The sequence below is a fragment of the Molossus molossus genome, unplaced genomic scaffold (assembly GCF_014108415.1).
Source record: "Molossus molossus isolate mMolMol1 unplaced genomic scaffold, mMolMol1.p scaffold_m16_p_13, whole genome shotgun sequence".
Taxonomy (NCBI): Eukaryota; Metazoa; Chordata; class Mammalia; order Chiroptera; family Molossidae; genus Molossus; species Molossus molossus.
In genome coordinates this window covers 6,083,405-6,104,728 of record NW_023425348.1, presented here as the reverse complement: position 1 = coordinate 6,104,728, position 21,324 = coordinate 6,083,405, and positions in this window count along the sequence as shown.

The following is a 21,324-nucleotide window of genomic DNA, read 5'->3' as shown; positions in this document are numbered from 1 at the left end:
TAGAATGAGCTCCTTGAGGGCAAGGACCTAGCCTTTTTATCCTTTGAATTACTGAAACACAGGAGGTAATACAATTAGAAAATGAATGAGGAAGCTGAGGTTCAGACAGGAGTCCCCAATCACACAGCTAGTCCATGGCAGTGTCGGGCCTGAACCACGCTCGTCTGACTCTGCTTGGGTCCCATTTACCCCAGAGTGGCGGAGGCCTGAAATCCAACTCTCTAACGGGGTGAGGTAGGACGCTTTTTGGTGGGTACAGAGCTGTGGACAGACCCACCATGGATATCAGAATGGATCCAAGTCACCAGACGTAGCCTGCGCCTGGAGGGGCTCCGCACAGGCGCGAGTGGCCAGCGCTCCAGGTCCCCGTGCTGGGCCGGGTGCTGGAAGGACAGAAGAGCCTGGGAGCAAGGCCAGTCGAGAGCCCAGGGCCGAAGCACCCGGTAACTCAGGAGGATGGGTCAGAGGCGGCATCAGACAGTCCTGTCAGACGGCACGGAGCTGTTAGTGAGGGCTCTCCGGGGAAACAGAGCCAATAGCTTATCCATAACTCTGTCCATATCTGTGATTTATCATCAGGTTCGGCTCACCCAGTCATGGAGGCCGAGGTCCCCCAGTCTGCCATCTGCACATTGGAGTTCCAGGAAACCGGCGGGGTGTTTAGCAGCCCGAGACTTGGAGAGCAGAACAGTACAGATTCTAGGCCCGGTCTCAAGCCTGGGAGCCAGGAGCTCCAAGGGCAGGGAAGGTTGTTGTTTAGCTCAGACAGAGAGTGAATTCAACCTTCCTCTGCCTTTTGGTTCCATGCTGGTCCTCAGTGGGCTGGATGATGCCCACCCACATTGGGGAGTGCCATCTGCTGCACTCAGTTCAGCAATTCAGATGCTAATCTCTTCCAGAAACGCCCTCACAGACACACCCAGAAACAGCCATTAAACCAGGCCTTTGGGCATCCCGTGGCCCATAAAGTTATTCACTGCAAGTTCCTCTGATAGGCTGGGATTTGAGAGGTAGAAAGTTGATCCCTGAAGAAAGGAGAGCAGCCAGGTGAAGTCAGAGTTCTGAAACGGAGGCGCAGGCTGATTACCCGGAGAAGGAACGGGCACAGGTACCGGGACAGGGAGCCAGGTGTCAGACTCGGGTTCCAAAGGGGAGGAAATGGGGAGAATTGGGAGGGCTCTGTGTCCTTGACTCTCAGCATGTCACACACTAAAATGCAGGTGTTTTCAAAATAGATGTTATTAAACATCGCCCTTGGATCGCCCTTGGATATTTCCCCAGCTCCATTTTCATCGCCAGCTTCACTTTCCATTTTTGTTAAAAACAAACTGGTACTGACTTTGGGTTATTGGCCATTTGGGGCAGAGAAGGGTGTCTGTCCAAAATGCACTCCAGGTCTAGTCGGACGGTCAGCAGCTCCTCCCTGGAGAGTCCCGCAGCGGGAGAGCAGGGTCCGAGAGGGCGCCTTGCGCTGGGCGCCGAGCACACGCACGCTCACTTCTGACCTGGCCTCAGGAGGCCTTCAAGTCTACTCAACCCTTTATTTTCCCCATCCTAATTAAGCAAAGTGTTTAACAAGTAACTGGGCTGTTTCCAGTAATTCGGCACTTCATTAGTAATTGGTTCCAGTATGATATGTATCACCAAAATCACTTCAATTCAGACAACCATTTGCTGCCTCCACAAGAGATAATGACTTCTAATTCCCATTACTTGAGCATCTTATAAACCTTCCAAGTGGTTTTCTACTTTTCATTAGGGTGTATCTCAGACCAAAAGTAAGTAAAACCCATGAAAATTGAACCACAGATAAGCGAGTAAAATGGAATAAACACACCTGGAGAACTCCCTTGGGGAAACTACAGCATGACTGTGCAGGGATGGGCTTTGTGTTTTTGCATGAAACAAAGTCCATTTCCTGTTAAGTCAGGGAATTTGAATGTTGCCTTCTCGGATATCTAAGGCCGCTAGAAACTCCACCCCCATTTCACAGAGATGAAGGCTTGTGCACCCAGAGGCTGTTGTGAGGAGACGTCTAACTATTCCACAAAGCAGTGGAGCAGGGTTTGCAGGCAGCCGACTGTGCGTAGGACAGAAACTGCTTCGGGCCCTGTCCCTTCGCTGACAGTGAATGTGGCGGAGACCTCACCCTGCTCCCTGGCCGGATGTTGGCTCTGCCCTTCGTGCTCCTTCTTGTATCTGCCCTGCAGCACCTAGTCCAGCGCTGAGCTGTGCAGCAGACAGGGAGCGTTCAGCTGCTTGGCTCTGGGTTGCCGCTGCCCAGTGTGAACCGAGAACCCGCCACGTGCAAGCGACAGTACAGGGATGTCCGGCCACCTCATTATCCACTTGATTGGAGCTTGCTCTTACGAGTAGCAAGACGTTTACCATTTTATGTTAACCAGTTTTGACAGAAATTATTTTATAACATAATGCATAGATCTTTGTCTTTCTACAAAGAGAAGACAGACTATTACGTAGGTCCTTCACCTAAGGGTCTAGCTATATGCAGGACTCAGTGTAGGTAGTGATAGCAAGAATTATGAAAGGCCCTGGTTGGTTTGGCTCAGCTGTTAGAGCATCGGCCCATGGACCAGAGTCTCGGGTTTGATTTCTGGTAAATGCTCATACCTGAGTTGCAGGTTTGATCCCTGGCCCTGGTTGGGATTGTATGGGAGGCAACCAATCAACGTGTCTTTCTCACATCGATGTTTCTCTCTCTCCCTCTCTTCCACTCTGTCTAAAAATCAATGAAAAAAATATCCTCGGGCCAGGATGAACAAAACAAAAGAAACAGAATTATGAAAAGAAGAGGAGGATGAAAGGTACAATGAAAGGCAAAATGAGAAGTGGCCTCAGTCATTTGTTCATTTGTTCGCTCAACAGATACTTGCTGAGCCGACGAACTGAAGATTCGATGCCCAGCAAAGTAGGCGTGGTCTCTGTCCTCCTGAAGCCTCCAGTCTAGTGGGCAGCGAGAGAAGCGTGCACCTTTCTGACAGAGTGGGTGAGTACCGCCAGAGCAGGAGAAGCAGAGGACATATACAATGAGGCAGCCCGGGGAGGGCATCCTAGGGGAAGTGATGTGGGTAGATGCCTCCTGCAGCCTTGCAGACACTCCCAGTGTGTTCGTGAGGACTAACGAGGCTCATTTAAAGAGGCCTGAGCTGAGCATATCTGGGAGACACTGCAGAAATGACATCTCCCATTTTGTGAAGAGAGATGTGTGTCAAAGGACAGGCAAACGTACAAATCACAAGGCCACGGAGATATGGTTTACTTTTTCATGAGAGCAGTTACAGTAGCTAACTGGATCAATGCGATGTAGAAGCCAAGGTACTTCCTTTTAACAGTGTGCTATGCTGGGATTTGAGGAAGGTGCGGCAGCTGCCTTCACAGGGCCCTTCATCTGACTCTGGCATTTTTAAAAAGAGTGTGTCAGTTAGCTACTGCTGCATAACAAACCACCCGGACTCAGTTGCTTAAACGAGTAAGTATGTATTATGTGGCTCATGAGTGTATGTATCCATTGGGGGTTGCTTGGGCCTCAGCTGGGCTCACTAATGTGCTGTCAGTCATCCGAGGGACAGGCTGACAGCTTTGGTGATCTTGGCTGGTCTCTCTCACGTCTGCGGGTTGGCTGACTCTTGGCCAATTTGGAATGGACTTGGCTGGGACTAGTGGGCTTTCCTGTCCATGGTCTCTCCTCCAGCAGGCTATGGATTTGTTCACACGGGTGTCAACGTTCTGGGAAGGCAGGTGGAAGCATGGAGGGCCTCTTGCTGCCAAGGGTCGGAACAGACATACTGTCACTTCTGCCGCATTCAGTGGTCCAAAACATCAGCAAGCCCGGATTCAGGGGTAAGACAGTCTCCACTTTTTCATGGGAAGAGCTACAAAGTCACGCTGCAAAGGGCGTACACTCAGGAGGAGAGGGAATAATCGGAGCCGTTTTTGCAATCAATCTACCACAGGTAGCAACCTTGACCATGCTGGAAAGCCTAGTGTTTTCCTGGTAGAGTTTGTCACGCTCCTGTCTCCTGTCCTCGGGGTCTCGCTGTGAATGCACACCCACCCTGTGGGAAGGACCCCGAGGTCAGCCCCCAGGATTTTCCTCAGCCTCCTTCGCAGGAGTCCTGTCTTCCCACCGGTAGAGAGTGGAAGTCAGCCAAACCGAGAGTCGTAAGGGCAAATGCCCATTAAACAATGCTGGTCAGTTTTACTGACCATAATCATCATATTGATCACTGATATTGATAGATCTGCCCCGGTCAAGAGGCAGATTCATTGGAACAGAGTGGTTGGCGGGTCGCCACATCCAGCGGGGGTGCCACAGGCGCTGATGTTTCTTTAATAAACATTTAATGCAGTGCTGGGTGCTGGGATGAGCTTGGGGTCACTGCTTACCAAAGCCTGGGCCCCAGCACCTCATATATTTAGTGCAAATGTGCCGCCAGCCCCTGGAACACGCCACAAGTCCCGCTCTCAGCTCGAGAAACAAAAGCCAGATTTTCTCAGGTGAAGAAAGAAGTCTTTGTATCTTCTGATACAATCCTCGCTTTTGCAAACTCCGTCCCTTGGGAATTCACATTTTCTTGACTGCACTAGGAGAAGGATTGCCTTCTCTCCTCGGCGCCGGTTGTAGAGACCCGAACAAGGCGGCTCTGAGCACGCAGCGATGAGCAGGAGCAGGCAGACGTCTCCTCGGGGCCTCGACCTCGTGTCCTCTGAGGCAGGGTTGCGGGGTCACGCAGGCGTTCTGTGCCCATGCTCCTGAGAAACCGCGCATCAGCAGCCGCGCCACTGCACGTTCCCCGCAGCAGGCCGGGGTCTAATCCTCCGCGCCCTCGCCCACGTTCCTGACCTTTCTTACGATGGTCATTCTGCTGGGTGGGAGGTGACATCACATGTAGCTTTGATTTGCATTTGCCTGGTGCTCACTGACGTTGAGCCTCTGTCCATGTACCTGTTGGCCATCTGTATGTCTTCTCTGGAGAAATGTCATTCAGAAACAATTTGTAATCAGGTTCTTAAAAAAAATTTTATTTGCTATTGAGTTGTAGGAATTCTTTATATATTTTGGATATTTTCCCCTTATCAGATTATTTGCAATAGTATGACTGAGATTTGGACAAAACTTAGATGTCCATCAGAGGATGGATGGATAAAGAAAAGGCAGTATACGCACACACGGAATATGATTCAGTCTTTAAAAAGAAGGAAATCCTGTCGATGTGACAGCCCGAGCGGACCTGGAAGACAATGGGCCAGTCCCAGGACAAGCCCTGCCAGACTCCACTTACACGCAGAATCTAAAACGGCGCTACTCACAGAAGCGGAGATTCGCACGTGGCTGCTAGGAGCCGGGGAGGGGGTGTGGGGAGTTGGTCATTAGGTATACATTTCAGACACACAAGCTGAATCGGTTCTAGAGATCTGCCACCAACACGGAGCCTGCAGAGACAACACCGCACAGTGCCCTTTAAAACGTGGTAACTGCTCGGCCGTATGAAGGAAGCAACTCTTACCCTTTGCCACAGCATGGATGGAGCCGGAGAGCACTTCGCTAAGTGAAACAAGCCAGTGAAGAAAGACAAGTACCATGTGATTTCACATATGTGGACTCAAATGAACAAAATAAATGGACAAGTAAAATAGAGACAGACTAGTCGATAGTTTTTGGGTGGGCGGGATACGAACAACAGGGTGGTGTTGCTGCAGGGAGGCGCGGTGATCGGTGGAAGGGTGATGGACGGAGACTTGACATGGGGTGATGCACACACAGCACTGTGTCCAGATGAAGTGCTGTGGAATTGTGCACCCGAAACCTGTGTAATTTGTTTAACCAGTGTCACCCCGATACATTTTTTAAAAAATGAAAAAATATGCATTAAGAGGGTAGATTTCATTTTAAGCATACCACAAACCAAAAGCAAAACCAAATACTAAAGGGGCACAGGGAACCTTAGGAAGGTGGTAGATGAGTTTACTACCTCGATGGTGGGGATGGCTTCACAGGTGTAGGCATATGTCCAAGCCCATCCACTCATAGACATTAAACACGTACAAGAAAAGATGGGTTACTAATGACATCCTCAAGCGTGTTTTTCTGAATGGTCCCCAAATCAGCCTTCTCACTTGGTTGATTATGTCTTGTTAATAAACTCTGTGTTAGAACGGTTATTTGAGATTTCGGTTTGTCGGGCATGGACGTATGGCCCACTGGTGGAGATCTGGTCTGCCAGGCCGTGGCCGTCCCCCCAGCCTTTCCTGAAGAGCCCACTCCTCAACTCCAGCCGTCTCAGGGGCTCTCAGGCCTCACAGGGCCCATCCGTTTGTTGTATGGGTGGACTCTAAAGAAGAATAAGAACGCTATGACCAAGCTTTATAGAGGAAACCAGCTACTAATTGTCCCCGTGGATCGCTGCTGGATTGCCCGTTCCGTGCAGAGTGGTCCCGAGGAAGTGCATGTGGCCCCCGCAGGGTTTAAACACCCTAACTTCAAAAACTCACTGCTAGATGAAAATATATCCAGCCTCCAAGTGATTCCAGAACCCCGAACATTGCCCCTCGTGCCACATTCAGAAGTCAGCCCTTCCACAGCTGCCACTGTCTTGAGACCACCAGGTTTCCTAAAGTGTCTCATTCCCGTCTCCTCTTCCCATCCCCCGACGCCGCCGGCCCTTCTGGGGTGACACCGGTTCCAGGATCCGGCTCCCCAGTTGACATTTCCTGATGAGAGATGGCAAGTGACGGTGGGCGGATTTGTCGGCAGCCGCGCTGTGCTGAACAGGGGCGTGTGCTTTCTTGGTAACTTCAACCTTGGGAGGTGAAAAAGCCCACACACAGCCAGCAGGTGCTCCCTTCTCTGAGACGGGGCTCCGGCCGCCGGATTGTTCTGTAAAGTGTAGGCCCCTTAGCATGAACTGAACAAGCATCTGCAAGTCAGATACTTTTGCGCGTCGGCGAAGCACAGGTTTTCCTGGTAGAAGGCTGGGTGCTTCCTGGCTTTCCTGGGTCGAGTCCTCCCTGGCACAGAACTGCTTCTGCTGTCTCTTCAGGTGCCTGTGGCCTGTCCTGGAAAAGGGTCTAAACACTGACATGTCTGCTCACGGTTCAGGCTTGTCTGTGGCACTAGTTCACCTTTCTCTGGGCACTAGGAAGGCTCCCGCCCACCCCCTCTCCCCCACGCAATTCACATCACGGGGCTGCCTGCTGGCTCTGTTGGCTAGGAAGCGGGAACTGCGTTGGTGTCTGCTGGTGTATTTGCTTATTTTCCCCAGTTTGCACACGGAACGTAAGACCTGCCTTAATAACCAACGGACACAGACAACAGTGCCGTGAAGGCGGTGGGGGCGGGGCAGAGAGAGCGGGGAGGAGGGTGTCCATGGGGGAAAGGAAGGGCCTCTTTAATACTTTCAACAACAAAGATAAACTAAAAAAACAAAAAAAACAAAAAGGGCCCACTTACTTACTGCTGTTAAGCCCTGATTGCTAAGAAGGGCAAAGTGTGAGTCCTTTTCTTCTTTGCTCTCTCTGAGGGAACGGCCAGCTCAGCACCCCCACCTCAAGTCAGGTGCTCTCTCCTGCCATCCCCCCACGTCGACTCCAAAGCCCCACGTTTGAGCTGCATGCAGCGACCTAGGGCTGATCACTGCAGGGTGTTTTGATTGCTCGTTCGGCTCATCTCATTTTGTTTTAACAAATACTTGTTTGGGACCTATTCTTTGTCTGCCTGTGGGGTTCCGCAGAAAACCGAGTCACTGTCCCTGTCTTCAGGGAACTCAGTCGGTGGCAGAGAAAGAGATGTAAATAAAGTACATTTAAATGAGTGCCAAACAATCTGCAAGAAGGATCGTGTGGAAGCAAAGTGACTCTGTCAAGGTAGGACGGGAGGTTTCTTAGGGATGATGATGATAGAGCCAAATCTCAGAGACAGCGTAAGAATGTTTAAACCAGTATTCATTCACTCGACAAGTATTACATTTTCCAAGTGCTAGGCGATTCAGGACCTCAGCAGTGTGTGGGCTGGGCGCCAGTGCATGAGAGGATGGTTGGTGGATGGAGAAATGTCAGGCAGACAGGAGGCCGCGGACAGAGGCACGGACAGGCAGGGGAGGTGCATCTGAGAAACTGCCGAGGTCCAAGCGCCTGGAGAGGGACCAGGGGATGGTGGGAAGGGAGCGAGAATCCGGTGCCGAGGAGCCTGAACGTTACTCTGAAGAGGAGGTGGGCTGAAGAATCTTAATAGTGATGTAATCAGACCTACGTTTCAGCAAGACAACCCCGTCTTCGAAGGGCTGTCTGGTGGAGACAAGGCTCGAAGAAGGGGAGTGAGCCAGGAGGTCACTGCTCTAATTGGTGGAGGGATGCAATCGTTTGGCCCTGAATCCAGGTGATGACACTGGATTGGGGAGAGGGCGGGAGTGTGAGACACGTGTAGTTTAGAGGTACAGGGCCTGGTGCCTGATGGGCAGAGAGGGTGAGGGGAAGGGAATGGGGGGCTCCAGGCTGACTCCCCGGCGTCAGAGGCCCTCTCTCTCCACAGGCTGATCACACAGTTTTCCAGCTCACAGGAAGCTTGCTTCCAGGAATAATATCATGTTTCTTTGTCTTTTCTGTTTTGTTTTCTTCCACGTTCAAGAGTAAATTTGGGGGCTTTTGGTGGAAGGTGTTTTATAAAGTACATTGGGAAGCCCCAACATTAAGTCCATGGGGACAGTTTTCAAGGGGAGGGGAAGGAACCGAGAGCGGCGCCGACATCGCGGAGGGCGCCGCAGCCGAACCTCGAACCGCGGCTCTCGGAGACGGGCAATGAAGAGGAAGGAGGAAGGAAGAAGGTACAGAGAAGCACGGGAGTGGAGGTAGAATTTATTAGAGGCAGATGAGTCTCCTAAATGTTGACTGAGTGAAAATAGAGCAGGAGAAAATGTGGGCTGCTGCAGACTCGGCCTCCATGGACCCCTGCGGACAGACAGCCTGTCTGCACCCAGAGTTGGCCCCAAGTTGGGGGATAAATCCCACCGTTCACGAAGGTGGCAGGAGGGGCGTTCTGAGCAGTGTGGCTGCCACTCAAGCCTCCTGTATTGCATTGGTTCTTTCCTTTTCTTTTTTTATTTTTTTTTTCCTTTATTGATATTAGAGAGAGAGGAAGGGAGAGGGAGAGAGAGAGAAACATCGATGAGAGAGAATATGGATTGGCCGCCTCCTGCATGCCCCCCACTGGGCATCAGGCCCACAACCTGGGCATGTGTCCTGACTGGGAATCGAACTGGTGACCTCTTGGTTCATGGGTTGACTTCCAGCTACTGAGCCCCACCAGCCAGACTGATTCTTTCCTTTTCGTGATTGCTGGCATGTCACTGGTTCAGATGTGTTGGACCCCAAAGGGCCTCTGGGTAGTAAATGATGCCCCTTAGTCTGTCCTTTTAAGGACATGACCAACTTGGCTGTTTGGAAACTAGTGGAAGAGTCAGCCGGAGAGGTTGAGTCAGAAACCTTCCTGTCACCTCTCAGACAGAGGCCTGCACACAGATGAGGTGCTCCTCCGTGTTGGTCATCCAACAGCCAGTGTGGAGTGAGATGTCGGGGAAGGTCTGCAGCTGGGTTATCGTCTGACGCAGCAAAACACTGTGACAGGAGGTGCAGTGGCCTTAGGCACCCCTGGAACTAGGAACCCACACTCCATCAGGACTCTGTCTCTCTCCCTCTTGACTTGTGTCTTTGCTTTTGATTTTTTTAATCTTCACCCAAGGATATTTTTCCATTGATTTTCAGAGGGAGAGGGAGGAAGCAAGAGAGAGAGAGAGGAGAGAAACATTGAAACGAGAGACACATCGATTGGTTGCCTCCCACATGACCGCAACCAAGGCTGGTGAAGGGCTGGGGATCAAACTGCAACCAAAGTACATGCCCGTGACTGGAACTGAACCCACAACTCTTAGGTCAGCAGGTAGTTGCTCTAACTGCTGAGCCAAACCGGCCAGGGCTTGACTTGTCTCTTTAGTTATTGACATCATTCTCTCAGATGGCTTCTCCATGGAGTAGCTGGTGGCCTGCAGGCCAAGCTGAGATCCATACAATATGGTAACGAGATGGAGAGATGGCTTTTGACCTTGTCTTTCGTTAGACAATCCCTACGGAAGGGTTATGATCAGCCTGGCCCAGACCTATCACTGTGGCCAGTGAGACAGAGTTGTAGATGAGCTCACTTGGAGTCAGGGAGCCACCCCTCAGTCCACCACCAGTGGGGGGGTTGTTCTCATGCTCGCCTCCTGCAGGTCCTGGGTGTGCTTTGCTGGAAGAGAAGTGTTCTTGTTCTTAACAAAGTGCCACCTGAGGAAACCCTCTCTTCTGGGTGTTGGACACAGGTCTGTGAGGTGTGAGGCTGCCCAAGCCTTTGTGCAACCACAGGGCAGTAAGCCCACCAGAGAGGTGGGCCAACTGAGGACAGGGCCGAGACGCCGAGCGGGGGCCTCTGGACCAAGCCAAGCCTGACGCCTGCCCTTCTGGGGCCTTCGCGTCAGTGACAACTTTCTTGTTCTTTAAGCCGGCTCAATATTTTTTTTGTAATGTTCAACCCAAATCATCCTAACAGGTATGGGGTGAATGTGGATTGCTTCTAGAAAAAATAATGTTGAATAGCCAAAAAGTGTCCACTAAATGAGGACGATGAGTGGGGGGGGCGCCTATGGCCGGGTAGGTTTGAGGGAAGACCTTGGGCTGCCGTCGACGTTGCGGCAGGAAGGCAGGAGGGCAGGGGCGGCCTCCTAACTGCTGGTGTGCACGGCATTTCCTCCCTACCCTCTGCCCTCGAGTCTGAGCTGGGGCTGGACCTGCGGGTGAGAAGTCCTTGTGTACACGTCCGGCCACCATGAGTCCCCAGGGCCAGGCAGGCTGGACGCTCCCCTTCTGGACAGTGATCTCGGGGTCGTGAAGCTGGTGCTCAGGGCAGGGGCTCTGCAGCTCTCTCCCCACGAACTTTCTCTGCTTCTTCAGTGTCAGCATCCAGCCTGCTGTAGGTGCGCCGAAGGGGAGGGGAGGGTTAGTGCCACGTGGAAAGTGGGTTCTGGGAAGCCAGGGCTCGGAGAAGGGGCTCTCAGGGCAACAGGACGAGTCTCCGCACCAGCGGGAAGACTCCAGCTTGGCCAGCTGCTTGGGAAACGGTTCTTTCCCAGGTGCCAGCCTCTCTCCAGACCTCGGCGGCCCGGGGGCCCTCATCTCCCCTTTTCTCACTCAAGCCTCAAGAAAGCCCAGACCCAGGGACAATGCTGCCTTGTTCCGGGCCTGCGATTTCTGAGTGGCCTCTTGTTTGGGGGCCCAGGGAGCGCGAAGAACACGCTGCGAAGTGAGGCGAGAACCGCCCTGGGAGCCGGCAGCAGCTCCCGTCCTTCCCTGCAGGTGCCCCTCCAGTCAGGGCAGAGGTGCCCCTCCAGTCAGGGCAGAGGTGCCCCTCCAGTCAGGGGCAGAGGCGCCCCCAGCTGGGCGTCAGGAGGGGCCCTGGCCTTGAGGCTCCGGGAAGTGGCCCAGCGTCAGGGGTCACCACCGCCTCGTGGATCCCTGTGGGCAGCTTGAGTCTGAGGATGTCCAGTCTCACCTGACGAGCGATGTCTGGGTGGGAGCGTAGATGACGCTGGAAATGCGTGAGGTTCCTCTCTCTGTGACGTGGTTATGAATGAATGGAGCTAGAACCCCAGTAGAACGCATAGGATTAGAATGGATGGCATAGAACTGGCCAGGTCTGGCTTGTCGGGGTTGACCTATCCTCTGCAAGTGGAGGGAACAAGTCTGGCTCCTGGTCCCGGCTTTGGCCCCCGTGGCCGTGTGAAGTGACGGCTCTGGAGGTGCCTGACAAACAAGGCATCGCTTGCGTGGGCGCCCTGAGCGGCTCACGGGCTTTGGCTGTGTGCTGCGTCTGTGGTAGGTGTGCCAGGCATGACATGTGACTTTCCAAGACCACAGAGCAGTCTCCTAACCTGCCTTCCCATCTCCAGTCCCCCGCTGCTCTCTTTGAGGGCTCCTCGCACTTTACTGCCAAAGAACCCCTAAAATAGGAGTTCTCAATCCTGGCTGCCCATGAGAATCCCTAGGAAGCCTTTAAAAATACCGATTTCTGGGCCCTGTCCTCAGAGGTTCGGATTAGATGGTCCAGGGTAGAGCCTGGGTCTGGGTAATTTTTCAGAGTCCCTCAGGTGACCCGATGTGGCCAAGGTTGAGAACCACGAGCTAGAGGAGACCATGACCCCGCTGCCCTGGGCATGGTCTGGAGCTGCTCACACCCAGCGTGCCATTTCTTAGACTCCGCCTGTTTTTCATTAAACATTCTTGCAATTTTTGCTCAACAAATGTAACATATCTATAATACAACCATAATATTTCAAATTACTCGGCACTGAGTTAAATTTCCACTCCAAGAAGGTGCTGCAGCTTCTTCTGTGCCTTTTATACCAGCAGCCACGCCGTGCTTCCGGGCCCGCGTGGGCCAGGGAGGGGGACCAGAGCTGATGCGCCCCCGCCCCCCACAGAGCCCTCCACCAGCACCTCTCCAGGAAACGGGCAGGTTCTCTGGAAATGTCCCTTCGTTCTGAAACGGGGCACGGGTGCCGGTGGTACAGGAGACTGCCTTGAGGGTTCGTGAACAAAATCTTTAAGAAGTAGCTGTGTACTTGTCCTGTGTATATTAGGTAGACATGAATAGGGCACAGCACCTGTAATTATTGTAGTATGATTTCTTAAAACAGGTTAGGTGTTTTTAAAGAACAGCAGTTTTAAATTTGACTTTAAAAAATCACCATGTAAATGGCAGTAGAGGTGTGTGTCACTGTGCCAGGCAAAGGACTCCAGGTGGCCCTCGAGGCCCTTCTCCGGCCGGGCCCTGCCCTTCCAGCCCTAGTTGCCCCTCCCCCCCAGCAGGGCTCTCTGCTCTGTCGAAAAGGCTTGTGAAGTCCCATAGTTAGGGGTCTCATAAACAGGAGGGCCCATCCAAGTTCAAGGGGAGGAGGCATATACTCCACTTCTTGACAGGATGTGTGCCAAGGTTCTGGAAGAACATGCGGATGGGTGATATTGTCATGGCCATCGGGGGAAATATAATCTGCCACAATCCATTGAATAGACGTCATGGACATTTCAAGAGCTGCTTCGGCATATGTAAACTAGGTTGACAATAAAGAGGCGAAACAATGCTCTCCGTTTTCTCCCTGCATCACAACAAGGACCTGGGAATTGTCCAGTTTGACAGGAAGGCGGTTATGGACTGGGTTCTGACATCTTTGCACCTATGGAATGTGCTAGAGTCCCACCCAGCAGACGGTGGAGCCCGTGCTGGGCCTGGCCACGTCCCGCTGCCGGCCCTCTCCCCCTTGGCGTTGCACTTTGACCCTGGAGTAATTCCCTGGGGTGCACATCTGTCTTTCTGCCCATGCTCTACCTCCACCGGGAACACACAGTGGGGGCGGGGTGTGTGGGTGGGGCAGCCCAGGTCCCTGGGGAGTTAATGCAACATGGTAATTGAGAGTGGGGGTCCTGGAGTCAGAGGAGTCGAATGGACTTGGGTTCGAGTCCCAGCTCTGCCAGCACATGGCTTTGGAGAAACTCGGTTCTTTAAGACTCAGGAGTGCCATCAGTTACGTGCAGATCATGGTAAGAGCATCTGTCTCACCAGGCAGTTGTGAAGAGTAACTGAAATACCGGAGATAGAACGGCTCATGTGTGAGTGCCCATGGCAAGGGGAGGGAGGTTGTTGAACGTGAGAGACTCTGGTATCATCCAATAAGTATTCTACTCATGCCAGGCACTGCCCAACACTACTACCTTTACCCCTACAGGTTCCACGAAGTGAGCATTTTATCTCCATCTTAAAGATGGGAAAGGGCTTGGGGAGATTAAGCATGTTGCCCAAGACGGGATGGGTTGGATTTGAACCCAGGTTTTTCTTAATCTGGCCTCAAATTGGTTCTCACCTTGGATAGGGCTTCCTGATAGCACGTGGGTGTAGAGGGCTCTGTGGTCACTCTGGGTGACAGGGATGCTCTGTCAGGTGTTCATGGCCGAGTTCGCCCTTTCACTGCAGATGGCACCCGGGAGCCACTGGCCATTAACCCCAAGGTCACAGAGTCACACAGCTGCTGTTGCTCCAGAACACACGTGCTTATCTGCTCCGTTCCTGTGCAAAGGGTGGGTGGGCGAGCGTGTGTGAGACGTCAGGTGATACGCCATCGTTCCTTTAACCTCCAAGGAACATACCCACGTCTCTCAGCTTAGCTTTGCCAACACTCATCCATTCATTCAGTGACTCGTCTTGAGTCCCCGCGCGTGCGGACCGCCGCACTACGTGCCGGGTGGACAATCGGAGCTTACCTTCACTCGGGTAAGGGGGGGTCAGACTGTTCATGTAATACATGAGTGAAGATGGTCGTTCCAGGTTTTTTATCTGTTCATCACTGAGAAGACACTACCTGAGGTCATGGAAAAGGGAAGAGCTGGAAACACTTCCCAGACCGACTTCCCCTTTAGGATGCAGCCGAGAGAGCCTTCTCGGCCGCTGGGTCTGGGTGAGACCAGGTCTGATGTGGCTCAGGCAGCCAGTAATTACATGGCCTGCTTGCTTGCTGGCTGGCTCTCCCACCGGCCTGTGTGCCCCTGGAGGACAGGCACCAGGCACTGTCCCCAGCACCTGCCAGGTGTCTGCCAGCCTCCGTGCTTGGCACTTACTTGTTCAACGAAAGGCTGGCTGGAGGGATGTGCATCTTCGGTGCTCCTCCGGGTGAGACAGCAAACCTATTTTTAGTTCAGTAATGTCCGCAGACTTTGCGATCTGATTGTATTCCTCCTAACTGGTGCTGGCTGTTCTTTTTTTATAGACATAAGCGCATTTTCAGATTTTAATGAATGACAATGGTTTGCACTGCAGCGTAGGCCTACTTTAGGCAAAGGGTATCGTTTTAGCACTATAATAAACAACGTATAATTTATCAAGCCTCATGTGTATTTTACAAGTATACCATGTGGGCTGTATAAATCTTTCTATATTTGGGAGGGGTGGGAAAATACCTATTGATCTGATGCAAGACAGTCTATGGAAAAAATGAGCTGACCAACCTCATTGTCCCCGAAGAGGCAGCGTCCATGCCAGGATCACCTGGGGGTTCCCTGAGCGCCCTGACAGCGGAGGAACTGAGGAGGGAGAGTGGGAGAGGGCGAGCCGCCAGCCGCCCCGTGGAACTAGCATGAGCCTTGGCGCGAGCTCCCAGGAACAGGGGCGTCCCTGCTCTCCGAAGAGGTAGTGGTCCACGGGAGGCAGGGCTGCGGCAGGAGGAAGGGCCCCGGGCTCCTGGGCTCTGTTGCTAAGCATTTGCCCAGGCTGGAGAATTAGAATCCATCTGGGAGAAGGAACAGACTAAAAATAAGCAGGAGGAGAGCAAGCTGAGCACATGTGCACTGTGGAAAGTCAGTAATTCTGAGATGTGGAAAAGAAACAGCAAACACGATAGAAACAGACCCTAGCATCACTGGGCGGGTGGCTGTCTGGGTCCAGGACCTTTGTTGAACTAGATGTCTTTGACCCCAAACGAGGTGTCCTGGCCCCTGAGAATACCCACACTGTGAGGGGAGGTGGGCTTCCTGGGTCCGCACTGCCCTCTGTAGACAGGGGCAGCGTCACCCCATGCCACAGGGCTGGGTTGCCCAGGTGGCGAGTCTAGGTGAATGGAACTGGAAAAGGGGTCCTCTAAAGAATGATTTTTTTTCACTACACAACTCACAGACACTTTCTCCAAACAAACAAATTTGTAATTTTCCCTCCTCAGGGCAGGAGAGCAGAGAAGACTTCATGGAAAAAGTGGAATGAGGACCGGGGTCTAGCAAGGTGAGTCCCGTCAGATGGATGGAAGGGGTGGGCAGCAGCAGACGGAGGGACAGTGTCATACAGTTTTCCTTGCTCTGCACTTTAAAGAGCCCACGTGAAGACGGAACCCTGCCCACTGTGTCTCCCTCCTCCCCAGAAGCTCTCCAGAGGTGTGTGTTCGGGGGCCATGAAGAAGCCCACCTGGCTGGGCGGAGCCTCCATGGACAGAGTAGATGAGCCTGTTCTGAGTCGATACGCTTTTGGATTCGAAAGTAGATCTAGAAGAGACTGTAGAGAATTTTGAAGACTTTATCTGTAAATTTGAAAATAAAAAAGTATACATTTACTGAGCCTATCTACCATATGCAAGGCACTATATTCAGGTGGGGATATAGAAGTATTGGCCCCATCAAATGGTCACCTGGCCCATTGGGCTCACAGGGCCAGCACACTCATGGCCTCATCCGTTCCAGTGAGCTGCCCCCCCATTCCCTCTCCCAGTGACCTGAACCATAAACCCAGAATACATTCCAAACACTTCCCTCTCTCAATCCACGGCAAACCAGGGAGCAAGTCCCACCGGTTTGACCTCCTAACCCCTTCTCCAATCTCTTCACTCTCCTGTTGCTCTTTCCTGGGTCATTGCATCAGTCTCCTAACCGGTGCCCCTCAGTTTCAGACCCCACCCTACCGCCATCCAGCCTCTTAGAACTCTACAAGTGTTCTTTATTAGCTAAAGCAATAGTTGTTCATTTTTTAAGCTTCAGAAAATTTCTTTTTCAAATAATCCCAACATAGAAAAGAGGTAAGAGCCCAGATCTTGCTCCTTGGCCCAAAACACATAAAGACCCCAGTGCTCCCACAAACAGTCTGAAACTCACAGGTGTCCGAGCCACTTGGCATGGCTTACGTATCCCTCTACAATCTGGCCCTTGGCCATCTTTCACCCCGCTTCCTGCCACTGTCTCCCTCACATTTTATGCCCCAGTAACACCAGCCTGCACGTGGTTCTTCTCACATAGCTGATGCCTCACCCCCCTTGCCCTCTGCACCCTCTTATTGGACCAACCTGCTCTCCTCCATCGCTCCTCCAAGAGCTGCCCAACTCCATCGACCCCTCCAGACCCTTCAGGCATCAGCTCCCACCAGAAGCCCCTCTGACGCCCACGCAGAGACCCGTCCCTATTCTGTTTCCCAAGCCCCACCGCTGCCCCCAGACCATACTCCTATGTTGAATTCTGTGTGTCACCCTCCCCAGCAGACTGTGAGCACCTTGAGGGGTTGCCACTCATCCCTCTGCTCCCAGCAGGGCCCGTGACTTCGCCTAGTGAATGCTCACTAGAGCCCAGGTGTGTCCTCTGCCGTCCGGAGTCCTGCTGTGTGGCCTCCATGATCACAGAACTGCCCCATAACTGTGGATTCAGGACACCCACACCCTCCCTGGAGATTTGGGCTGACCTGTTGGATGGATGGTTCACCCGCTCTCTCCCCACCGGGACTGAAGGAAACCCCAGCCCTTAATGCAGATCAAATGTCTTATAATACGGTGGGCACGAGGCCAGTGGCAGGGCCCTGGGCAGGGGAAGAGATGTTCCAAGACTCTGACGGACATGCAGCTTCTTGAGGGACAGATGGCGTGATCAGGCATTTGCTTGAGGAGCGGGTCCACGTCTGACTCAACCGAGCCCTTCATACAGAAGATTTAGAGGACAGAGCCCCTGGTCACTCTGCACTTTGGGGGAGAAAGTGGCTAAACAGGGGTTTCACAATAGCTGTGGAAAATGACGGTGTTATGAGCTACATTGTCCCTCCCCAAATTCCTATGTGGTCATTCTGACCTCCAGTACCTCAGACTGTAACTCTGTTTGGAGATGGGGTCATTATTTATTTTTTTTCTATTAATTTATTTTTGTTACAGATGTTTCTCCTTCCCCCTCCCCCCTTTGACTCCCTCCACCCCACCTCCTCCCACCCTGTCCCCAGCTTTGTTGTCTATGTCCATCGATTATACATACATAAATATAAGTTCTGTGGTTTATCACCCCCCCCCCCCTGAGGAATGTCAGTTTGTACCCTACTTCTATGACTCTGGGTCTATTTTATTCATCAGTTTGTTTAGTTCATTATATTCCAGAAATAAGTGAGATCATGTGATATTTGTCTTTCTCTGCTTGGCTTGTTTCACTTAGGATAATACTTTCCAGGTCCCTCCATGTCGTCTCAAAGGATAAGAGATCTTTCTTTCTTACAGCTGCCTAGTACTCCATTGTGTATATATACCACCGCTTTTTTATCCATTCGTCTACTGATGGACATTTGACCTGTTTCCAGATCTTAGCTATTGTAAATAGTGCTGCTATGAACATGGAGGTACATATATTCTTTCTGGTGTTTCAGGCTTCTTAGGGTATATTCCTAGAAGTGGGATCACTGGATCAAATGGCAGTTCAATTTTTAATTTTTTGAGGTAACACCATATTGTTTTCCATAGTGGCTGCACCAGTTTACATTCCCACCAGCAGTGTACTAGAGTCCCCTTTTCTCCACACCCTCACCAGCACTTGTTGTTTGATGATTTGTTGATGGCGGCCATGCTGACAGGCGTGAGGTGATACCTCATTGTTGTTTTAATTTGCATCTCTCTGATGATTAGTGATGCTGAGCTTTTCTCATATATCTCTTGGCCATTTGTATGTCCTGTTTGGAGAGGTGTCTCTTTAGGTCCTCTGCCTTTAATTGGGTTCTTTGTCTTCCTTTTGTTGAGTTGGATGAGTACTCCATATATTTTGAAAATTAACCCCTTATTTGATATTTCTTTGGCAATTATGCTCTCCCATATAGTGGATTCCCTTTCCATTTTGATGGTTGTTTCTTTTGCTGTGCAGAAGCTTTTTAGTTTGATGTAGTACTGTGTGTTCATTTTTCCCTTTGTTTCTGTTGCCTTAGGTGATGTATCAGTGAAAATTCTGCTGTGTATGATGTCTGAAAATTTTTTGCCTGCATTTTCTTCTAAGATTTTTATGGGATCATGAGTCACATTTAAGTCTTTTATCAATTTTGAGTTTATTCTTGTGTATGGTATAAGTTGCTGGTCTAGCTTTATTGTTTTGCATGTAGCTGTCTAATTTTCCCAGCACCATTTATTAAAGAGGCCGAATTGACTCCACTATATGCTCTTGCCACCTTTGTTAAATATTAATTGAGCATATTGTCTTGGGTCAATTTCTGGGTTCTCTATTCTGTTCCATTGATCTATGTGCCTGTTCTTATGCCAGTACCAGGCTGTTTTGATTACAGTGGCTTTGTAGTATAACCTGATGCCTGGTAATGTGATTCCTCCTACTTTGTTTTTCTTTTTCAAGATTACTGTGGATATTTGGGGCCTTTTTTTAGTTTCATATAAACTTTTGGAGTATTTGTTCTAGTTCTGTGAAGTATATCATTGGTATTTTGATGGGGATTGCATTGAATCTATAGATTGCTTTGGGTAGTATGGACATTTTAATGATGTTAATTCTTCCAATCCATGAACAAGGTATGTGCTTCCACGTTTTTATATCTCCCTCTATTTCTTTTTTCAATGATCTATAGTTTTCTATGAAGAGATCCTTTATTTCTTTGGTTAAGTTTATTCGTAGGTATCTTAATTTTTTTCCTGTGATGGTAAATAGAATTGTCGTTTTTAGTTTCTCTTTCTCTGAGTTAATCATTGGTGTATAAGAATGCCGTTGACTTCTTGACGTTAATTTTGTATCCTGCTATTTTGCCAAATTCATTTATTAAGTCTAATAGATTTTTGAATAAGTCTTTAGGCTTTTCTATATACAATATTTTTTTTCTTTTTATTGATTTTATATTTATTTATTTATTTATTTATTTATTTAAAATCTTTATTGTTGGATGTAAAATGTATTACAGATGTTCCATATTTTCCCCCCATTGAACCCCTCCTTCCCACTCCCGCCCTCCTCCCACCTTTTCCCACACTATTGTCTGTGTCCATTTCTTATGCATATAAGTTCTTTGGTTTATTTCTTCCCACCCCCCACCCCGCGCCCAACCCCTTTCCCTTTGAGGTTTGTCAGTCTAGCAATGAATTTGTGCTTCTTAATCTCTTCCCCTTTTGCACCCATTCCCCCAACCCCCTCCCAACTGGCAACCAACAAAATGTTCTCTGTATCTATGAGAATGTGTCTGTTCTACCTGTTCATTTTGTCTGTAGATTCCATTGTTGATCGATATGTATTCATTGCCATTTTGTGTGTTCATATATTTTATCTTTTTCTTCAAAAAGACCCTTCATCATTTCATATAATAACGGTTTGGTGGTGATGAACTCCTTTAACTTTTTCTTGTCTGGGAAAGGTTTTATATGGCCATCGATTCTAAATGACAGCTTTGCAGGATAGAGTCATCTTGGTTGTAGGTTCTTGCTTTTCTTCACTCTGAATATTTCTTGCCACTCCCTTCTGGCCTGCAAAGTTTCTTTTGAGAAATCAGCTGACAGCCTAATGGGAACTCCCTTGTAGGTAACTAGCTGCCTTTCTCTTACTGCTTTTAAGATTCTCTCTTTGTCTTGAACCTTTTGCATTTTGATGATGATGTGTCTTGGTGTGGGCCTCTTGGGGTTCATCTTGTTTGGGACTCTCTGTGCTTCCTGGACTGGTATGTCTGTTTCCTTCACCGAGTTAGGAAAGTTTTCTGCCATTATTGTTTCAAACAGGTTTTCGATTTCTTGTTCTTGCTCTTCTCCTTCTGGCACCCCCAAGATGCGAATGTTGGCACACTTGAAGTTGTCCCAGAGGCTCCTTACACTATCCTCATTTTTTTGGATTCTTTTTTCTTTTTGCTGTTCTGATTGGGCATTTTTTGCTTCCTTATATTCCAAATTGATGGTTTGCTCCTTGGATTTACGTACTCTATTATTGAAGCTGTGTAAATTATTCTTTATTTCAGTTAATGCCTCCTTCAATTCTAACTGTGTATCCATGATTTCTAACTGGTCCTTTTTTATGCTCTTGAGGCCCTCCCTAAGTTCACTGAGGTTCTCACTAAGTTCATTGAGCATCCTTATAAGAAGTATTTTTATCTCAGTATCTATTAGCTTGCTTATCTCCATTTTGCTTAGTTCTTTTCCTGGGGTTTTGTTCTGTTCTTTCATTTGGGACCTGTTTCTTTGTCTCCTCATTTTGGCTGCCTCCCTGTGTTTGTTTCAGTGTGTTACTTAATGAGAGGTATGGGGCTCGCTGAGACCAGATGATGCTCATTTGAAAGAATTTAGGAAAAACCTGAAGCAGGATTCAAGACAGGCCAATCCTATGGTTAAGCAAGTGGCAACAGCTTGGGTGGGCTCGAAAGTTGGGTGGGGTGGGGCGGGGCCTCAGGGAGTCACCAGGGCGGGGCTACCAGTGTGAGCCAGGTTGCTGGAGTCCCAGATATGGCGACTGTCTGCCGCCCCCAGAAAGGGCTCACCAAAGGAA